We start from the raw sequence: 18,515 nt of genomic DNA on the forward strand, positions 1-18,515 counted from the left end.
GCCACCACTAGGTGTGCCTTGTTACGAGTATGTCGCAAGCTATTTACGATACCGGTAGGGCGAAATTTGAATTGAAATATTTGAGGTTGTTCAAGTCTCCTACCTGAGCAAGTCCCCCGGACTCCCCTAACTTCAAAGACAAAAAAGTTATGACAAATTTTCGAAATGGTCAAAATCTCAATTTTGCTAATATCTCAAAAACGAAGAATAGTAGCAGGCTACGGTTCACACCATTATTTGTTTCTCTGAAAAAAAGCTCGGAAACGGACACGTGTATTGCTCTAGCTCTTCTAGTTTCCGAGATTCCTTTACTGGACATCGACAAATTCTCTTGTTCAAATGGAGTCCTATCAATAACAACCTCAATCGTTAATGTTATCCCCATCAATTTTCCCTCCTTTGGCGTAATGTTGAGTTATGGTCTGCGACTAAGCAGTTTTAACCCCAATTCGTGACAAAATCCTCATGGTAATGTGTTACAAAACAGGGGGTGGTTAGTCTGTTGTTCATCCATCGTGACGACCGAAGAAAATCCCTCCCTTCTCCCTTTGTCAAACATAGCAGCGATGTTGTGATGATTAATGGGAAAATAGGAGTTTTATCAACGACTTATAAAAATGGGGATTTTTATACTTTCCTCAACATTTTCTATTTCTATTGTGTCAAGCAGTGATTTCTTTCCAAATTGAGAAAGAGTTTACTTACTTTACTGATTTTGTGGAATACTGTGTGATACCATGTTAGATTGTGTGCATCAGTGCACAGTGCTCCTTAGAAACGTCCCGAGCAAATGTTCCTTATCCTTGTTGATTCGAATATGCTTACTGGGATATAATGACGTGAACAAATGAGTTGACGGGAATCTGAAGAGCTTTCTGTCAGCAGTCGAGCGCTTTATACACAAACAAAATGTCTACCTAGTGAATGCCGATTCGTGTGAAAGCGCATTGAGTGCTACGCTTAGTTCCCCTAAATATTTGGTAATTCACCAACGAAAATAAATATTGAGGTTTGTTTTCCGCACAGGTATTTTCTGTTATTTCCTATATTTACGACCGAGTCATAGTATGAGGAAGACATACATTCTCCTAAAATTATACGGAGAACTACAAAACATATTTCATTGGAATTCTCGGAAATGGTGAACTTGAACTTCAGGCATATGATAGGACATGTTCAGGAATTGGCTTCTAGGAGTACAGGGTGGACGAAATTCGTTGTCCACTGAGGAGATCTCGAGAACTATAAGAGCTAAAAGAAAACGGATGATACATGTCTCAGCTCTTCTTCAGAGAAACAAAGAATGGTAAAAACCGTAGCCTCCTACGATTCTTCGTTTTTCAGTTATTAGCAAAAAATGAGATTTTGATTCCGAAAAGTTCTTATAACTTTTTTGTCTGTGAAGTTACAGATCTGAAACTTTAACCTTCTACAGGCACTTTTTCACGTAGAATCCAGTGACGAGCTCAAAATATTTTTCATTTCGAATCATTATTCGAATTTTTTTTTTATATGCAAAATTTTATTGAATTTGTTATTTTTGAATTGGAAAAAAATCTTTTGTCGGTATATTCTGGGTATAAAAAGCGCCTAAGAATGTTCAAATTTCAGATTTGTTACTTCAAAGACAAAAAAGTTATGAGAACTTTTCGAAATCGTCAAAATCTCATTTTTTTTATAAACTCAAAAACGAATAATCGTAGGAGGCAACGGTTTTCACCATTCTTCCTTTCACTGAAAACGAGGAAATGTGTCATCCGTTTTCATCTAGCTCTCAGTTCCCGAGATCCCCTCAGTGGACAACGATTTTGCTCACCCTGTACAATAATGATTGAATTAAAAAAAAATGGGTCTCCATTTTCTGAAATCTCGGCCAAAATTCAATTCGGCTACTCACAAGGTGGCTTCAATAATGGTTCTTGAAAATTTCAATCTATTTACGTTATATAGTAGTTCATAATTCAAGTGAGGTCATGGTTCCTAAAGAGATAGAGTATGGTGCAATAATCTTCCGATTCACAATTTGTTCACTCAAAACAAGGCATGCCTTGACAATTATAATATAATATACAGGGTTAGAACTAGAGGGGGACTACAGGGATATCGAAAACCGTCAGAAATACAGGGTAGCTTGAATTAAAATAAAGTTGCGTTATTTAATGAGGAGGGGGTTGGTGTAAACAGTTCCAAAATATCTCTGATGGTTCCTGAGATAACTCGAAATATCTGAAAATCAAGATTATCGTTTTTTCTTCATAACTCATATGTTTTGGGAGATAACTACACGAAATTCGGTGTGTACTCATAATCCTATTTAACAATTATACTGATTTTTTTGCAATTCAAGCCACCCTTTATTTTTAACGGTTTTCGATATTCCTATATTGAGCCTCTAAATAGTTCTAGCCCTGTATGAGAATATTGTCTGCTATGGTGTACAATGAATTATGATTGAGATAGTAGTTTTGTAATTTTACAATAAGGGGAATTTTTTGGTGTAAATTGCCTGTATATTCTTTCTATACAATTTAGGCAGAGATTACGAAAATCAAGAAAATACTTCCTGATTTTGTGGAGTTTTTTCCTTAATTCAACCAGTCCACAAAACATCTCGGAATTTTGAAATGATGTGCCATGCATAGAGGGTGGTCAAATTTCAAGGTGTTCCTATAGAGTGTGGTCCTATTATCTCACTTAATCTTGTAAAGTAAATTATGAAGTAACTATGAATTGCAATGATCTGTTTCAAGATATGGCTTGTTTTTAGTGAAAATTACTGAAATGTTAAATATTATCTTGAATAACTTCACAACAAAAGGTAACTGATCTCTTACTTTTTGTTGCAAATTGACTGTAGGTAGAAACACTCTATCAAATTTGGTCAGAGATAACTTTGCACACCCTATAAAGAAGAGTCGCCAGCAATAAAAAGAGGAATTTCTTGAAATTGCCGGAATTCATAACCAAAACCATCAGATGATGGATGTTATCGCGGAAAGCCCAAATAAAACACACCAAACGATTTCTGTTGACTAATATGTGGGTGCCTCTGCTATTGTTAGAGTATGAAGAGTTCGAGTAGATAAACATTGAAGATTTCGGGACAGATTGAATGCCAACATCAGCAGATCGAGGTCACGATCAGAGCTGTAAATTTAGAGTTGATGAAATATATGTTAAGGTTGGCCCGGGCTAAAAGCGAACATATATCGCAATCAGACTCGATTGTCTGGATATGTCTCCCAGAGGCTGATAATTGGCCGTCGCCGTTCTGCAGTGGAATTTGGGAATTGATTCACAGCCGAAATTTGTCTAGGAACAAACACCGGGACTGCAGAACAGTTCCCGAATGTCAAGGATCGAATTCAGAGGGGAACATCTGATTGGAAATGTTCGAATCTGGAGTTATTGAGGTTAAAATTGTTGGATTTGGCTTGAAGATAATTTTTCCATTGCCATTTTTCCTCAGCACTTTTCGGGAGAAACGGTTTCAGTTGCTCGAACAAGTTTGACACATACAAATACACTGCGCCAAAAAATTAACGCACATTATGGAAATCTCAAATTTATTCTACAACTGAAGGTGTTCTCAATGATAACTATTTTCATCAGAATTATGCATGCATATGTTATCCACTTTCAACGGTTTTCTTCAATACAGATGTTTTTTCCCAGCAGGAATAAAAAAAGATCATATTATCAGATTTTGAATGTATTGGCTCCATTCTAAAATCAGTTGTTCTCGATCAATTCTAGTGATCAATAGTTTTTCTTTCGTTTGATTTTCTACACTCGATCGCTATGCAACGAGAAACACGCAATTTGACCCAAGAGGAATGTACCCAAGCGGTAGTTTTGCGAGAAGAAGGGTGGACATACACAATAATTGCAGAAAGGTTTGGAGTTTTCCATACAAGTGTGTCCAGAATGTTGCATCGATTCAGGGAGACAGGTATGAATGTCCGAAGATCAGGACAGGGTAGACCACGGGTAACAACTGCCATTCAATAACGTTACTTGAGAGTTTCTTCGTTGAGACAACGGTTTGCAACCGCTCGCCTCCTTCAAATTCAGCTTGAGCAAACTCAAGAGGTACAAATTAGCACTCAGACAATAAGAAATCGCCTCAGAGTATATGATTTAAGGCCTCGTGTCGGCAAGAGGCCCAGCTCTTACCCCAGCCCATCGAAGAGCGCGTTTGGATTTTGCGAGAGAGCATATCCATTGAGAAGAGGCCGATTGGGAAAGAGTTCTCTTCACAGATGAGTCTAGATTCTGCCTCTACCATTGTGATCGACGTTCCCTTGTATACAGACGTCCACATGAAAGATATGCTCAGTACAATTTCCTGAATAGGTTACTACTGGTTTCGGGGGAGGATCGATTATGGTATGGGGTGGAATATCCTTGACTGCTCGCACAGACCTAGTGGTCGTTGATAATGGAGCTATGAATGCTGATAAGTATATAAGGAACATTCTTGAAGAGCATGTGGTGCCATTTGCCCCATACATTGTTGAAAATTTCATTTTTATGGACGATAATGATAGACCCCACCGTGCGCGCACCGTTCAGGAGTACCTTGAAGAGGTTGAAGTCTCTCGAATGGAATGGCCAGAAAGAAGTCCAGATCTCAATCCGATTGAGCAGGTTTGGGACAACCTCAACAGAAGGCTGAGTTCAGAAAATCATTCAGCTACTCTTAAAGACTTAGGAATCCAACTCGGAGAAATCTGGGAAGAATTAGATCAGAACATTTTAAGATCACTCATTTTGAGTATGAGCCGTCTTTGCCGAGCTGTAATTAACGCAAGGGGTAGAAATACCAAGTATTAAATCACTTATCAGCATTTAAGTATTTTGAAAATATTTCATTTCTCTTCTTTCACATAAGATTCGGTGAAATCCTGAATTTTTCTTTCATTTAATGTGTCTTGTTTCGTTCAAAACCTTCCGAGAGAACATAAAAAATAAGTTATAAAGTCAATGTAGAGTTAACTTTCATTAAAATTGAGATTTTCAGAATGTGCGTTAATTTTTTTGCGCAGTGTATATCGCTCCACAAAAGTTCAGAAATTTTGTTACTGTTCCAAAAGTTGCCGATTCTTGTCCACCAAAAGTTCATTTATGAGTAATCAAATGTTTACTATCTGAGTGAGCTTTTGACTCGAACCAATATTTTGATAGTAGATTCTTGAGGTCAAAAGAAACACTTTTTCCCATACCATTTTTTCCAATTCGGCCCTGATAGAAAGATAGAAATACAGCCATTTTCTGTTTTCATAATAAGCAGGATTCTCACTGTGTCTACCCTCTGAGTACTAGTCGAATCATGCGGCTTTTGAACGTCTATAAACGTTTTGTGGTTTTTTGGTTTAGATTGAAACAGTTCGTCGAAGACTTCGAAACGTAAATCTACATTTTGACTACCTTTGAGGATTCCACTCAAAAATCGAAATCATTTTGGACTTTGTTTGGAATGGGCGAATGAGCAAGTACTGCAAATACTGAAAAAACTTGAATATGAGTTATATATGTCAGAGAACATTTGCATTTCTCATATTTATAGGTATTCACGTTAAAATTATCTTTTCGAATAATATAACTGCAGCTGACATGAAGAGTAAATTAATATTCATAATAAAATTTTATGAAATCCTGAAATTCATTTTGTCCATCATCGGTGTGACCTTCGTATGAGTTTATGGACGTACACTGAAATATACAGTTTCAGAGCCTGGCCGATGTTCTGGAAAGTAATTTGAAAGCTATAAAACTTCAACTTTTATCTCGTATTTCATGTGGGTAGGTTTCTGTCGTTCATTTCATGCGGAAATGGTTCTTTCCAATTTATTCCAACCTGGACGAAATAATGAATGGATTCATCATTCATGAATAAAAGATCGACGAAAGAGTGAAGTTGATGACTGAAACGAAGTTTTTCGAAATCAATCCCAGCATCACAGAAATATTCGGTTGAATCAAGAATCAATTGTTCAGTTGATGAAGGAGCACATCAGAATGGTAAATGTCGCTGCCTACATAAGGGATGAAGAAGGAGAAATAATTATGGAATCTGATGAATTCGGAAAGTCGATTGTGAGAGGTGGTCCTTGAATTTTTTGCATTATTGATATCGATCAGATCAAGAAGTTTTTTCAGGAGGCAGTTTGTATATATTGGAGAGCCCACGATGCTATATGGGGATTCACTCGAGCGTCGTGGAGACCTAGTGGATTATGAAAATTAGATGGTAAAAAGAAAAAAAAAGTTTCTATGATGTAAGCACTTTCAGCGCTGGGGAAAGCATCTGCAGATGTAAAAAAAAACCGTCAGGTGTCATATTAAGATACTGTATATGCTCTACGTGTCTCTGATGATAAATTCATGTTAATCTGACAGTTTGCGTGGTGGGGCTACTTTTCTAGACACTGACAATTCGGATGTAATGCGGTCACAGCGCGCTGCGGTGAAATTGCAAAAAAATCCTTATTTATTCACACTCGAGCTTGTCAGATTATCATAAAGTTGGTCAATCTCGGTGTTGTAGATGTGTTTACCCATCAATCTGACAATAATCAGGGATGTTTTCGAATCTGAACCCTGAAAATGGTAACAATGCATTTTTTTAAATATCTCCCTTCCTGTATTTGTATTTATGAACTTTTACTATTCTGACCTGCTGACCTAGACAGGTCTAATTTATGGTAAAATAAGTACTTTACAGGGTCAGGGTCCAAGCTATAACCCCTCAAATTAATCTAAAATCTGACACGCTCGAGTAAATCCTCTCTCTCTCTTAGATTTTCCAACTAATAATTTTATAATGAAAAAAATTATAAAAAAACATAATCTTTGGGTACTTCACCAAGAATGATCTTGGTGTCATAATTACCTATTGCCTGAAAACGGGCTGAAATAACACTTCATATCATGCAAAGATTGCCATTTATTCAAATTGTTGGAAATTAATAAACTCCTGGACAAAAAAAAACTGGACAGAAATTTTTGATTGAAAAAAGAGACAGGGTTTCAACAAGTGTATGTAAGAGAATTTATATAGGTAATGTTTCATCTGAATCTAAACGACTTATATTTCAGCTGAATATTTCCACAATCAGAAAGATTGTGAATGAAGAGGATGACAAAGAATTTCCTTCTATTGGGAGGCCCAAAAAAGTGGTGGTATTTGAGAATTTTATGTTCGAGTGAATTAATGCGAAAAGTTTACTACAGGATTTTCGATGAATGCCATCGTAGAATAAGTTCCCGAAAATTGATTTTTTATTTTTCATTTTACTTGTCCTATACATTCTAGAAGTCTTAAGGTAGCAATAAATACCTATTTATTATTTTATATCAATGTATTATGATGAACAGCCACAAATACGCGCCAGTTGTCCTGTTAATCGTTTATTCATGTGAAATTTTTATTCAAAGGTGAAGTTCATCTTGACTTGAAACTTCCTTTTACTTATATTGATGCAAAATAATTTTTGTTGAAGAATTTAACATTCTTGTAATTATCTGTTAATTCCTTCGGAAGATACCCATTCCCAACCACTGCCTCATATGCATTTCATCTTGAGGTTAATATTTTTGAAATCTACAACTGATGTAACGTATTCAAACTTCAGCCAAGGAAGATAACGAATATTAACTCTCCTCAAGCTAGTGCATATTATGATATTAAACTGATCTTTTGTATATTCCATGCAAATAACTAGATTTGGAATGCCTTCAATCAGTTTGCATAAACTTCAATTATGTTTGTCACATATTTTCCGAAGAGATTCGACATTGTGATAAAATACGTAAAACAGAAACTTTTAGAACGGGCAACATAGCGTTGATTCAAGCGACAAGCGTCATAACCCCACATTTTCGTACTATACAGATTGTAATGTGACAAATTTCCATGGTCAACCGAGTGCTAAAATAAAAGTGAATGGAGTATATGTAGTTCATCTTGTCAGTAACAGTTCACTGGAATTTAGCATTGCATTCCTCAAGTGATTTTTCTTTCATTGTTCGGTCAAAAGAAGTTGCGCTAGCATTTGCTCATGCTGTTCCACAACAGGCAATTGCCAATTGTATTGGGAGCTTACCCCGCTGCATGGAAGCAGTGATAAGAACACGTAGAATCATTTCTCAATATAAGAATATAAAAATATATAATAATATAATATAAGACTCCCCAAAATGGCTCTATATGGTGAATTCACAGAGGGAGCCCGGAAACCAGGAGGCCAGTATAAGCGGTTTAAGGATACACTAGGTACATCAATCCCTAAAATCAGTTAATGCCAATCATAACTGGGAACAACTAGCGTTAGACAGGTCACAGTGGAGGTCTTTGATACACAGTTATAATGGAGAATCGAGAAGGATACACCGGCGGCCAGATCTGGTTGGTGACTATCCATGCCCTGAGTGTGGAAGGATCTGCAGGTCACGGTTGGGTCTCTTTAGTCACAGGAGGGCACACAGTCGCAACTAGCACTGAGAAATTACAAGTCTGTTCGAATTTCTTTTTTTCTTCTTTTTGTAGATTTATTCCCGGTAACGGGATACAGCAATGTAATGTAATGTAAAAATGTGTTTATTTTTCATCATTTCATCTGTATATTCTCAATGTGTCATCGTTAATCTTATAAATTGCATGTTTCATTTGAAAAATCGTATTTCCTTTCAGGAGAGAGCTATTGACTTGAATTAAACAAGAAAATATTAAGAGAAGATCAGGCTTCAAAAACTCATCTAGAGGCCCATCATTGCGTCACTAATTACCTCCAAAGGGTGTTCAGAAATTTAGGAGAAATTGCAACTTTCAGTTCTACCCTGTATACCGTCGAACTCAATGGAAATTCCTTCAGACTCGACATCAGGTGATGAACTAGATGAAATAGGCTACAATTAGACAATAAAATGATCAAAATCGATGAACACCTCGAAAGTTATTTTAAAATGAATTCGGTAAACGTTTTGTTTGTTCGGTTTTTTGTTAAAGAATGTAGTTTATTCGAATAGATAGCAAAGAGTAAATATTTGAAGTATTGCAAATCTAGAAGGTCAGGTAGTTCAGATATGTTTCCTTCTCCTTTATTTGAACCCTTATATAACATAGTCCTTAAAGTCCTTACTCTTTGTACGGCCGCTCTTCAATGAATGAACTTCACGCGATCCTCATATACATCATTTCACAAATACCTCATGTAACGAACGTGAAATTGCGTCCAGTACTTCCTCGAAGTGTGCTCAGATAAAGAAAACCCCGTGGAAAATCGCATCAATTAAAATTTCGACGGCATTTCTAGCCTTATTATATTCCTTTTGCCTCCCACATGTTTTGAGCGTATTTCTTTCAGAAGAGGGCGGAACCCCCAAGCCATGGTTGCTATGTGTTGCTCTGGATCGAACCGCGTTCGGGAAAACTCGGGGAAATGTTCGGAAAAGCTTTGGGGAACGGCCAGTTGGTTAGAATATCGCAAACGAGAACTCCTTTCGTATTTCCAACGAAAATTGCATAAACGCGAATTGGGTTTATTGTGAATGAATCGACCATCCCCATTAGCGTGTAGTCGTGAGGGATGGTTGAGGAACGATTTTAGGGGATGATTCCATGCAGTCATAAGTGTGCTTTTCCATTGAAAAGTGCGTGCACAGCGCGTTGGAAGTGAATGAAATAAAAAAAAAATTACTGGATTCAAATATCTGTGTTATCACTATGACATCGAGGATTCTGTTGAGTTTTCGTGAATGAGTTTCGGGAGAACAGCGATGGGCGATGGACCGTATGGTTGTTTGATTAATTATCCAGATTCAGGAGTGAGTCAGTTAAATTCTCTTTCATTAATTTTCTTTGGGTAATGTTGTGAATTAACGATAACCTGCTCGATATATCGATTGATTATTATCTATTTGTTGTGGTGATAAAACGTTAATCAGCTTCGTGATACAGAATTCATGTTTTTACAATGATTCCTTTGTTAGTATATAATGAAATCTTCACAGGAATTAAACGATAAGATGTCCAAAATCTTTTGGAGTCGTCTCAAATTATAACAATAACATCACCATTTTTATTGTTCCTACAACATTATGATAAACAAAAATGTATTGGGATAGCTCTCACTGTATGGCCACTTCGATGTTTCCATTTATAAGGAACATCCAGTTTTTCTTCATAGAAGATTTTCATCCAACCTAACATACCTCATGTTTCATTAACAGCCAAAAAATTTCTAGGAAAACAGGGAAATATAATGATGCAGGATTGTTAACGCCCCGGTGCTCTTTCTTAATTTGAATATTCTAAGAAACCAGGAATCGAGGAATCCATTATCTCAACTGGGTCGACTTCATTGACGCCCTAGTTCGAGCGAAAAAAATAATACATTTCTGGCAGTGTTGAATGAGGGTAACTAGAGTATTGAAGTGGGGTTAGTATGGAACATACATTCAGTAGTAATCGTAATGTATTGGAGGAAGGATTTGAATATAAAAAAATCTCCATGAAATTATCTGTGTTCATTACAACGGTTAGGCTAATTACCCAAGAAAAATTAAAATAGGTTCTCTGAACTTTCACGCATAAGAAAAATGCATTAACAGTTCACTAAGCTTTTGACGTAAGTAATAAAGTGCCTATGTAGTGATAGTGAAAAGAATAATAATGTATATATACAGGGCCAGTCTGACTCTTACAAATATACAGTAGATTCTTGAGGTCAAAAGAAACACTTTTTTGCTTTACTACCATTTTTTCCTAATTAGCTCGGTTTAAGAGATACAGACTTGTTGAAAAACCAAAAAAATGGTATTTTCAGTACTATCTCACAAACAGATCTATCGAAGGAATTGTATTTCGGAATATAGTGTTTCATTTATTTTATGAATCTTTTTCTAACACAAGATATGACCCACATCTTTCAGTTTTGTCATTATGACCATAACGTACCATGAAAATACCAAAAATTCGAAGAACCCAACTCTTGAAACTAAGTTAGACGCTATCTATTGAATATTTGAACGTTTTGTAAAATAAAAGTATTCTCCATATTTTCTCTTATAATGCGCCGTTTTCGAGTAATTTGATGTTCAATAATTAAAAAGTATCTGTGAAATTGGGTACTTTGGCTGAATACAACTATGTTTGAAAGATCCAAGGATGTGTAGTGTTGCAGATTTAGCTAATCATTCTGAAGATAATTCTCTTTTTCCAGGGGTGCCATAGTTCATTATGAAAACTTAAAATAACTATATTTTTTATCAGGGCCGAATCATAAAAAATGGTATGAGACAAAAGTGTTCTTTTTGACCTCAAGAATCTACTGTTGAAATATTTGTACTAGTCGATGTACTGAATATATATTATCTTGAAGGAATATTCAAAATATATGTTTATTTATTTATTTTCACGATTTACATTCGGAATGTGAAAAATAACTCATATTATAATCTGCACCATAGCTCATCTAAATGTAGAAATATAATTTTTATATCCTGGTTGAAAAAATATAATAACTTATTAAGTTTAATAGGACCTAACTATGGCTAACTACACAAGATATGATTTTTTAACCTACAGTTCCATATCCATAGCATTTCCCCTTCGAAGATTCAATATTTCACTGAAAACTCCCTGTGCAACTCGAATAAAAAATATTACGTTCATAATATCTACAATAATCCACATTCGGTCATTCACTATTAAATTGAAAAAAATTCTATCTAACTGAAAAACATCACAGTTTCCATATTTGTTTCAGTTTTGCAGTTAAAAACGCTGATAGAATACTCTGCCATGATCTCAAAATGATACATCAATATAGAACAAAGTTCCACATACGCTACGTAGATATCATTGAGCTGAAACATGGAATTTACAAATCGTGGAGATAATTTGGATACACCACGAACACATCAAAAATTTCGTGTCGAACATGTAAGGACTACAGAAAAATAACACATAACAAAGTTCCTTATTAGATCCTCCAAGAAAACCTTGCAGATATTTTACTGGTCATCTGAGAATGTTCAATTCGATAGCGAGAAAACCATTTGTTGATTTTTTGTCGTTTCCGGATAAGTTGAACAGTTGAAAAATTCTCTTATATCTAGTCGAAGTGTAGAAAAATATACAGAAACATCAAAATTATATGTCACTCGAATTTCGAGATAAAGGACACCCTATACAATCAATCGCCAAAAGAAAACAAAAATAACAAGCGCAAGATTTTAGAAGAAAATTTTTCCAAAAACTCGCAACGCTGTCTTGCTTCTTCAAAATATATATAGTTATTCCTTTGCCTATTCAGGGAATTATTCCTTCTGAATCTGACACTCTTAATGCACCACCTGACCTAAGTAAGTATATTCATACGATATAAATAATTTTCGAATGGAAGGAGGTTTCACAATCTCTGCCCCAAATTCTTCCCACATTCCGCATGATAAAATTCGGACTCTCACTTTCATGAACAATAAATATAACCTCTTCCTTGTTCTTTCGCTAACTCATTGTGATGTATTCCTGCTTAAATCAGGATTTGTCACAGTGTACAACTCCTTTCCATATAGTGGAGGTGTCTCTGGCACCACTCCAAATGTTTACGTGCTCAGCTGCTATAACTTTGGAATGAAGTCACAATCTCCATACCCAACGGCTATATGAAGTTTGCACTCTGATTGGACGCAAATTTCTTGGACAAATTACAGTGCACACCACTTAAACTGGTAATTTGTAATGTGGATTTAAGTACCGGTGTGAACTTAGCAGCCACTTTCCAGCAGCCACTTCAGATCTAGCGGCCGTTTGACCAGTGGCGTCGGGTACTTTTTTTTTCGCGTACTGTGCTTACTGAAATCGGTATTAGGTCTCGGAAATGAATGAATTCTTTCAAAACTAGAGTGTTTATTCATAAGAAGATGATAAATACTATTTGAAAGATTTTTTATTCCAAGAATGTTGAAGTGTCAGTACCAGCCATAAAATGGATATTCGAAATATAATCGAAAATAGGTCTAAAAAATGAATAAAGGGTTTGAAATTCGGTGTATGTATTTATGAACCCTCAAGGAACGATATTCCGAGAGCTTTTTCATTTGCAGGACTTGGAAGGGTGAATTTCACCCCCTCTTCTCAGAGTCCATTGAATAAATCGAAAATAGGTCTTAAAAATGAATAAAGGGTTTGAAATTCGGTGTATGTATTTATAAACCCTCAAGGAACGATATTCCAACAGCGTTTTCATTTGCAGGACTTGGAAGGGTGAATTTCACCCCCTCTCCTCAGAGTCCACAGAAAAAATCGAAAATAGGTCTAAAAAATGAATAAAGGGTTTGAAATTCGGTGTATGTATTTATAAACCCTCAAGGAACGATATTCCAAGAGCGTTTTCATTTGCAGGACTTGGAAGGGTGAATTTCACCCCCTCTCCTCAGAGTCCACAGAAAAAATCGAAAATAGGTCTAAAAATATAAATAAATATAAATCTAAAAATATCGTTCCTTGAGGGTTTATGAATACATACACCGAATTTCAAACCCTTTATTCATTTTTAAGACCTATTTTCGAATTATTTTGTGGACTCTGAGGAGAGGGGGTGAAATTCACCCTTCCAAGTCCTGCAAATGAAAACGCTCTTGGAATATCGTTTCTTGGGGGTTTATAAATACATACACCGAATTTCAAACCCTTTATTCATTTTTAAGACCTATTTTCGATTTATTCTGTGGACTCTGAGGAGAGGGGGTGAAATTCACCCTTCCAAGTCCTGCAAATGAAAAATCTCTTGGAATATGGTTCCTTGAGGGTTCATAAATACGTACACCGAATTTCAAACCCTTTATTCATTTTTAAGACCTATTTTCGAATTATTTTGTGGACTCTGAGGAGAGGGGGTGAAATTCACCCTTCCAAGTCCTGCAAATGAAAACGCTCTTGGAATATCGTTTCTTGGGGGTTTATAAATACATACACCGAATTTAAAACCCTTTATTCATTTTTAAGAACTATTTTCGAATTATTCTGTGGACTCTGAGGAAAGGGGGTGAAATTCACCCTTTCAAGTCCTGCAAATGAAAAAGCTCTCGGAATATCGTTCCTTGAGGGTTTATAAATACATACACCGAATTTCAAACCCTTTATTCATTTTTGAGACCTATTTTCGATGTTTTTTTCATTATTAGAAATAGGGGTGAAATTCACCCTTCCAAGTCCTGCAAATGAAAAAGCTCTTGGAATATCGTTCCTTGCGGGTTCATAAATACATACACCGAATTTCAAACCCTTTTCTCATTTTCTAGACCTATTTTCGAATTATTTTGTGGACTCTGAGGAGAGGGGGTGAAATTCACCCTTCCAAGTCCTGCAAATGAAAAAGCTCTTGGAATATCGTTCCTTGAGGGTTCATAAATACATACACCGAATTTCAAACCCTTTATTCATTTTTAAGACCTATTTTCGAATTATTCTGTGGACTCTGAGGAAAGGGGGTGAAATTCACCCTTCCAATTCCTGCAAATGAAAAAGCTCTCGGAATATCGTTCCTTGAGGGTTCATAAATACATACACCGAATTTCAAACCCTTTATTCATTTTTAAGACCTATTTTCGATTTATTCTGTGGACTCTGAGGAGAGGGGGTGAAATTCACCCTTCCAAGTCCTGCAAATGAAAAAGCTCTTGGAATATGGTTCCTTGAGGGTTCATAAATACATACACCGAATTTCAAACCCTTTATTCATTTTTAAGACCTATTTTCGAATTATTCTGTGGACTCTGAGGAAAGGGGGTGAAATTCACCCTTCCAAGTCCTGCAAATGAAAAAGCTCTTGGAATATCGTTCCTTGAGGGTTTATAAATACATACACCGAATTTCAAACCCTTTATTTATTTTTTAGACCTATTTCCGATGTTTTTTTCATTATTAGAAATAGGGGTGAAATTCACCCTTCCAAGTCCTGCAAATGAAAAAGCTCTTGGAATATCGTTCCTTGCGGGTTCATAAATACATACACCGAATTTCAAACCCTTTTCTCATTTTCTAGACCTATTTTCGAATTATTTTGTGGACTCTGAGGAGAGGGGGTGAAATTCACCCTTCCAAGTCCTGCAAATGAAAAAGCTCTTGGAATATGGTTCCTTGAGGGTTCATAAATACATACACCGAATTTCAAACCCTTTATTCATTTTTAAGACCTATTTTCGATTTATTCAATGGACTCTGAGAAGAGGGGGTGAAATTCACCCTTCCAAGTCCTGCAAATGAAAAAGCTCTTGGAATATCGTTCCTTGAGGGTTTATAAATACATACACCGAATTTCAAACCCTTTATTCATTTTTTAGACCTATTTTCGATTATATTTCGAATATCCATTTTATGGCTGGTACTGACACTTCAACATTCTTGGAATAAAAAATCTTTCAAATAGTATTTATCATCTTCTTATGAATAAACACTCTAGTTTTGAAAGAATTCATTCATTTCCGAGACCTAATACCGATTTCAGTAAGCATAGTACGCGAAAAAAAAAGTACCCGACGCCACTGGTCAAACGGCCGCTAGATCTGAAGTGGCTGCTGGAAAGTGGCTGCTAAGTTCACACCGGTGATTTAAGTAATTTAAGAGGAATGTTTGTTTGATCGAAGGAAGTGCCTTTGTAGCTGTCTGTCTCACGGAAAGACGTTTTGTGTTAATCAGCTTATAATTACTTATTTGTGTCCCTCATGAGGAAAACAATGGTAGAAGTAGTAGATTTTTCATCAGATACATTTTTGGTTCAACAGATACCCAAAAAAAAGCTAAAGAAATTTGAATTCACACACATTTTTCCTCCCATTAAATTAGGGGTTTTTTTATTGTCCTTAAATGTATTTATCTTCACTTAGGTATTCCTTTCATTTCAGTTCCTCGAATTCTTTCCCCAACTACCTACACACAATTTATTGGTTGTTTTTCTCTTCCAAACCTTTTACAATAAATCATGCTGTATCGATTCTGACAATTTTTCTTCGTTCCTTTCGCCATGTTCGTGATTGAATTCTCGGAACCAAGGTTTTGAGTGAGAATTCATTATGCGAAAGTTGAAGGCTATCTCGCTAATGCGTAATTAATGGTGGTATACCCAAAGTAAATCTGAATTTGGCCTGGATTTGTTTTACAGGGTATCAGCATACATCTTCGACTAGTTTCAAGAATTCGAGCTTTATTTTGATTTACGAGGTTGTATTGATATCTAGTTAGTCTAGACCAGTTCCATGCATAATAAAATATTGAGTTACCATAGCAAGGATAAATAACTGATTAGAAGTGTCAGTGTGAGATTTGAGGTCAAAAAGCAAACCAGATTTACGCAATAAATTTAAAAAAAGAAGATGTCCACCGAAATTGTGAAAATCGCAAAATTGAAGTATCGAGCCATCATCAAGTACCTGTATTTCAAAGGGTTAGGAGGTAAGCAAATTTACAAAGATATGCTTAATACCCTTGGTGATCAATGACCTTCGTATGCCAACGTGAAGAATTGGACTGCAAGCTTCAGAAGAGGTGAATTTTACATTGAAGATGATGACTGATCTGGAAGGCCAGTTTCTGTGTCATTCCCCGAAAATATTGATGCAGTTCATCACATGATTTCATCAGACCGTCGAATTGGGCTTACAAGGATATCTGAAGCACTGAATATTTCATACGAACGCGTTAATCATATAAAAATGGATCCCCAAATGTTTGAATGTTGACCAAAAGCGTTCAAGGTTAGAAGCATTGCGTTCGATCGGTGCTCGATATGAAAATGATGTAGACTTCTTAAACCGAATTGTTACTATGGATGAGACTTAGGTACATTTCTACGATCCAGAAACAAAGCAACAATCGATGGAATGGCGACACTCTGGTTCTCCAAGACTTGAGAAGTTTCGTGTCCAAAAATCTGCTGAGAAAGTTCTAGCTTCAGTTTTTTGTGATTGCCATGAAGTAATCATGATTGATTTTTTGGATAAGGATAGAACAATAACCGCAGATTACTATTCGACATTACTGACCACTCTACGGAAAAAAAATTGAAGAGAAGAGACTCGGAAAGCTATCCAAAGGTGTTTTGTTTTTGTGGGATAACGCCCCTGCACACAAATCTCATGTTGCCATGCAAAAATATCGTGATATAGGGTCTGAATTACTAGAACACCCCCCTTATTCACCAGATTTGGCTCCATCCGACGGCTATCATCTTTTCCCTCGACTAAAAAAAATTTTAAAAGGTCGCAAATTTTCTTCCAACAAGGAGGTAATAAAAGCTGTGGAGGTCTGGTTTGCAGAGCAAGAAGAAACTTTTTTTTTCGTTCACTGTAATAAATGTATCCAATTAAGAGGAGAATATGTTGAGTAATAAAATATTTTGACATTGAGATTTCGTTTGGTTCTATAGTAGGCTAAGAATTTTTCAATATATATCCTCGTAGTGTACATATTTATAGACGACAATCAGTTCAAAATGAAATGGACAAAGGTGCAATGTGGAAAATTTACCTTTTCCATTAGTGCCTCATTAAGACAAGAATCTAATTTATCTAGTCGAGAGCTTTGACTAAGTATGTTATGGTTCTTCCTATTATTCAAAAAATGAAATGTTCTCCGAATAAGTATGATAAATGATTTCATTTCATAGGCGGTGTTTTCTGAATGGAAACAGGGGGGAAATATCCAGTTCTTTCACCATTCCCTCGTTTTGCTGGCGCCACTTTTTGGGCGATCCATCACATTATTCGTCTGTTGACTTCTTGTTCGATGTGCTTACGTCTCAATGGTTTGATGAGCCCTCTTTTTGTGTCTCCGTAGAAATATCCTTTTTACTACCGTATAACCCATCCGAAAGCTTTCGAATAATAAGGATTTTTCGACCAAGAACCATGAAAAATGCCTTTCGAAAATTATTTCCTTTATTGTTTATAATATGTTGAGAGACATTTACGGTTTACCTTAGGTTTTCTCATTCAACAATAATGTAACAATGGTAATCTATGGAAAGATAATTTGAAATAATAAATGAATATATTTTTTCAAAATTTCACGGGTTTAGGACTGAACAATAACAACTTTTTAAAACAAAGTCGACGTTTCGTCGATATATTTCGACTTTCTCAAGACTAAAAATTGAGACAGGAATAATAGAAACAAGAACACAAACAAATCATGTAAAGCTGTATCTTACCTAGTTTTGTTAGTTGTTTTTTCAAAATGTTATAAAAAAAGAAGACATCGAAAAATTAGGTTTTCTTTGTGGTGGATATTCTAGTCTAGTGGATTACTCATGGGGCTAGTTTTCTGTTCGAATAACTCCTCTGCATAATATTTTCAGCTATATTTCCTGATGGGGAGCCTATTGAGCAGAATTATTTAGATCCCCAGTATAAAAGTTTACGCGAATGCTTTTAGGGCCATAAATAACGAATAAATGAAAGTTCTAGCTCCCCCAAGAAACTCAGTTACTCTTAGCAAATCATGAGTAGTG

At 35.9% G+C, this 18,515-nt stretch overlaps 1 protein-coding gene across 5 annotated transcripts in view; it reads left to right on the forward strand.

Annotated features, from left to right (window-relative positions):
* LOC123323024 (potassium voltage-gated channel protein Shab) overlaps positions 1–18,515 on the forward strand; it is a 167,066-nt gene that overhangs the window by 38,983 nt on the left and 109,568 nt on the right. Inside the window, exon 1 of one of the 5 annotated variants that reach the window (XM_044911213.1) lies at positions 9,619–9,828. The exons of the other annotated variants lie outside the window; for them this stretch is intronic. The gene's annotated coding sequence lies outside the window, so the exon portion shown is untranslated. Of the gene's footprint in view, positions 1–9,618; positions 9,829–18,515 lie in introns of those variants that run through there. 5 annotated transcript variants of the gene reach the window in all.

Source organism: Coccinella septempunctata, chromosome 1 (genome assembly GCF_907165205.1).
Source record: "Coccinella septempunctata chromosome 1, icCocSept1.1, whole genome shotgun sequence".
Lineage (NCBI taxonomy): Eukaryota > Metazoa > Arthropoda > Insecta > Coleoptera > Coccinellidae > Coccinella > Coccinella septempunctata.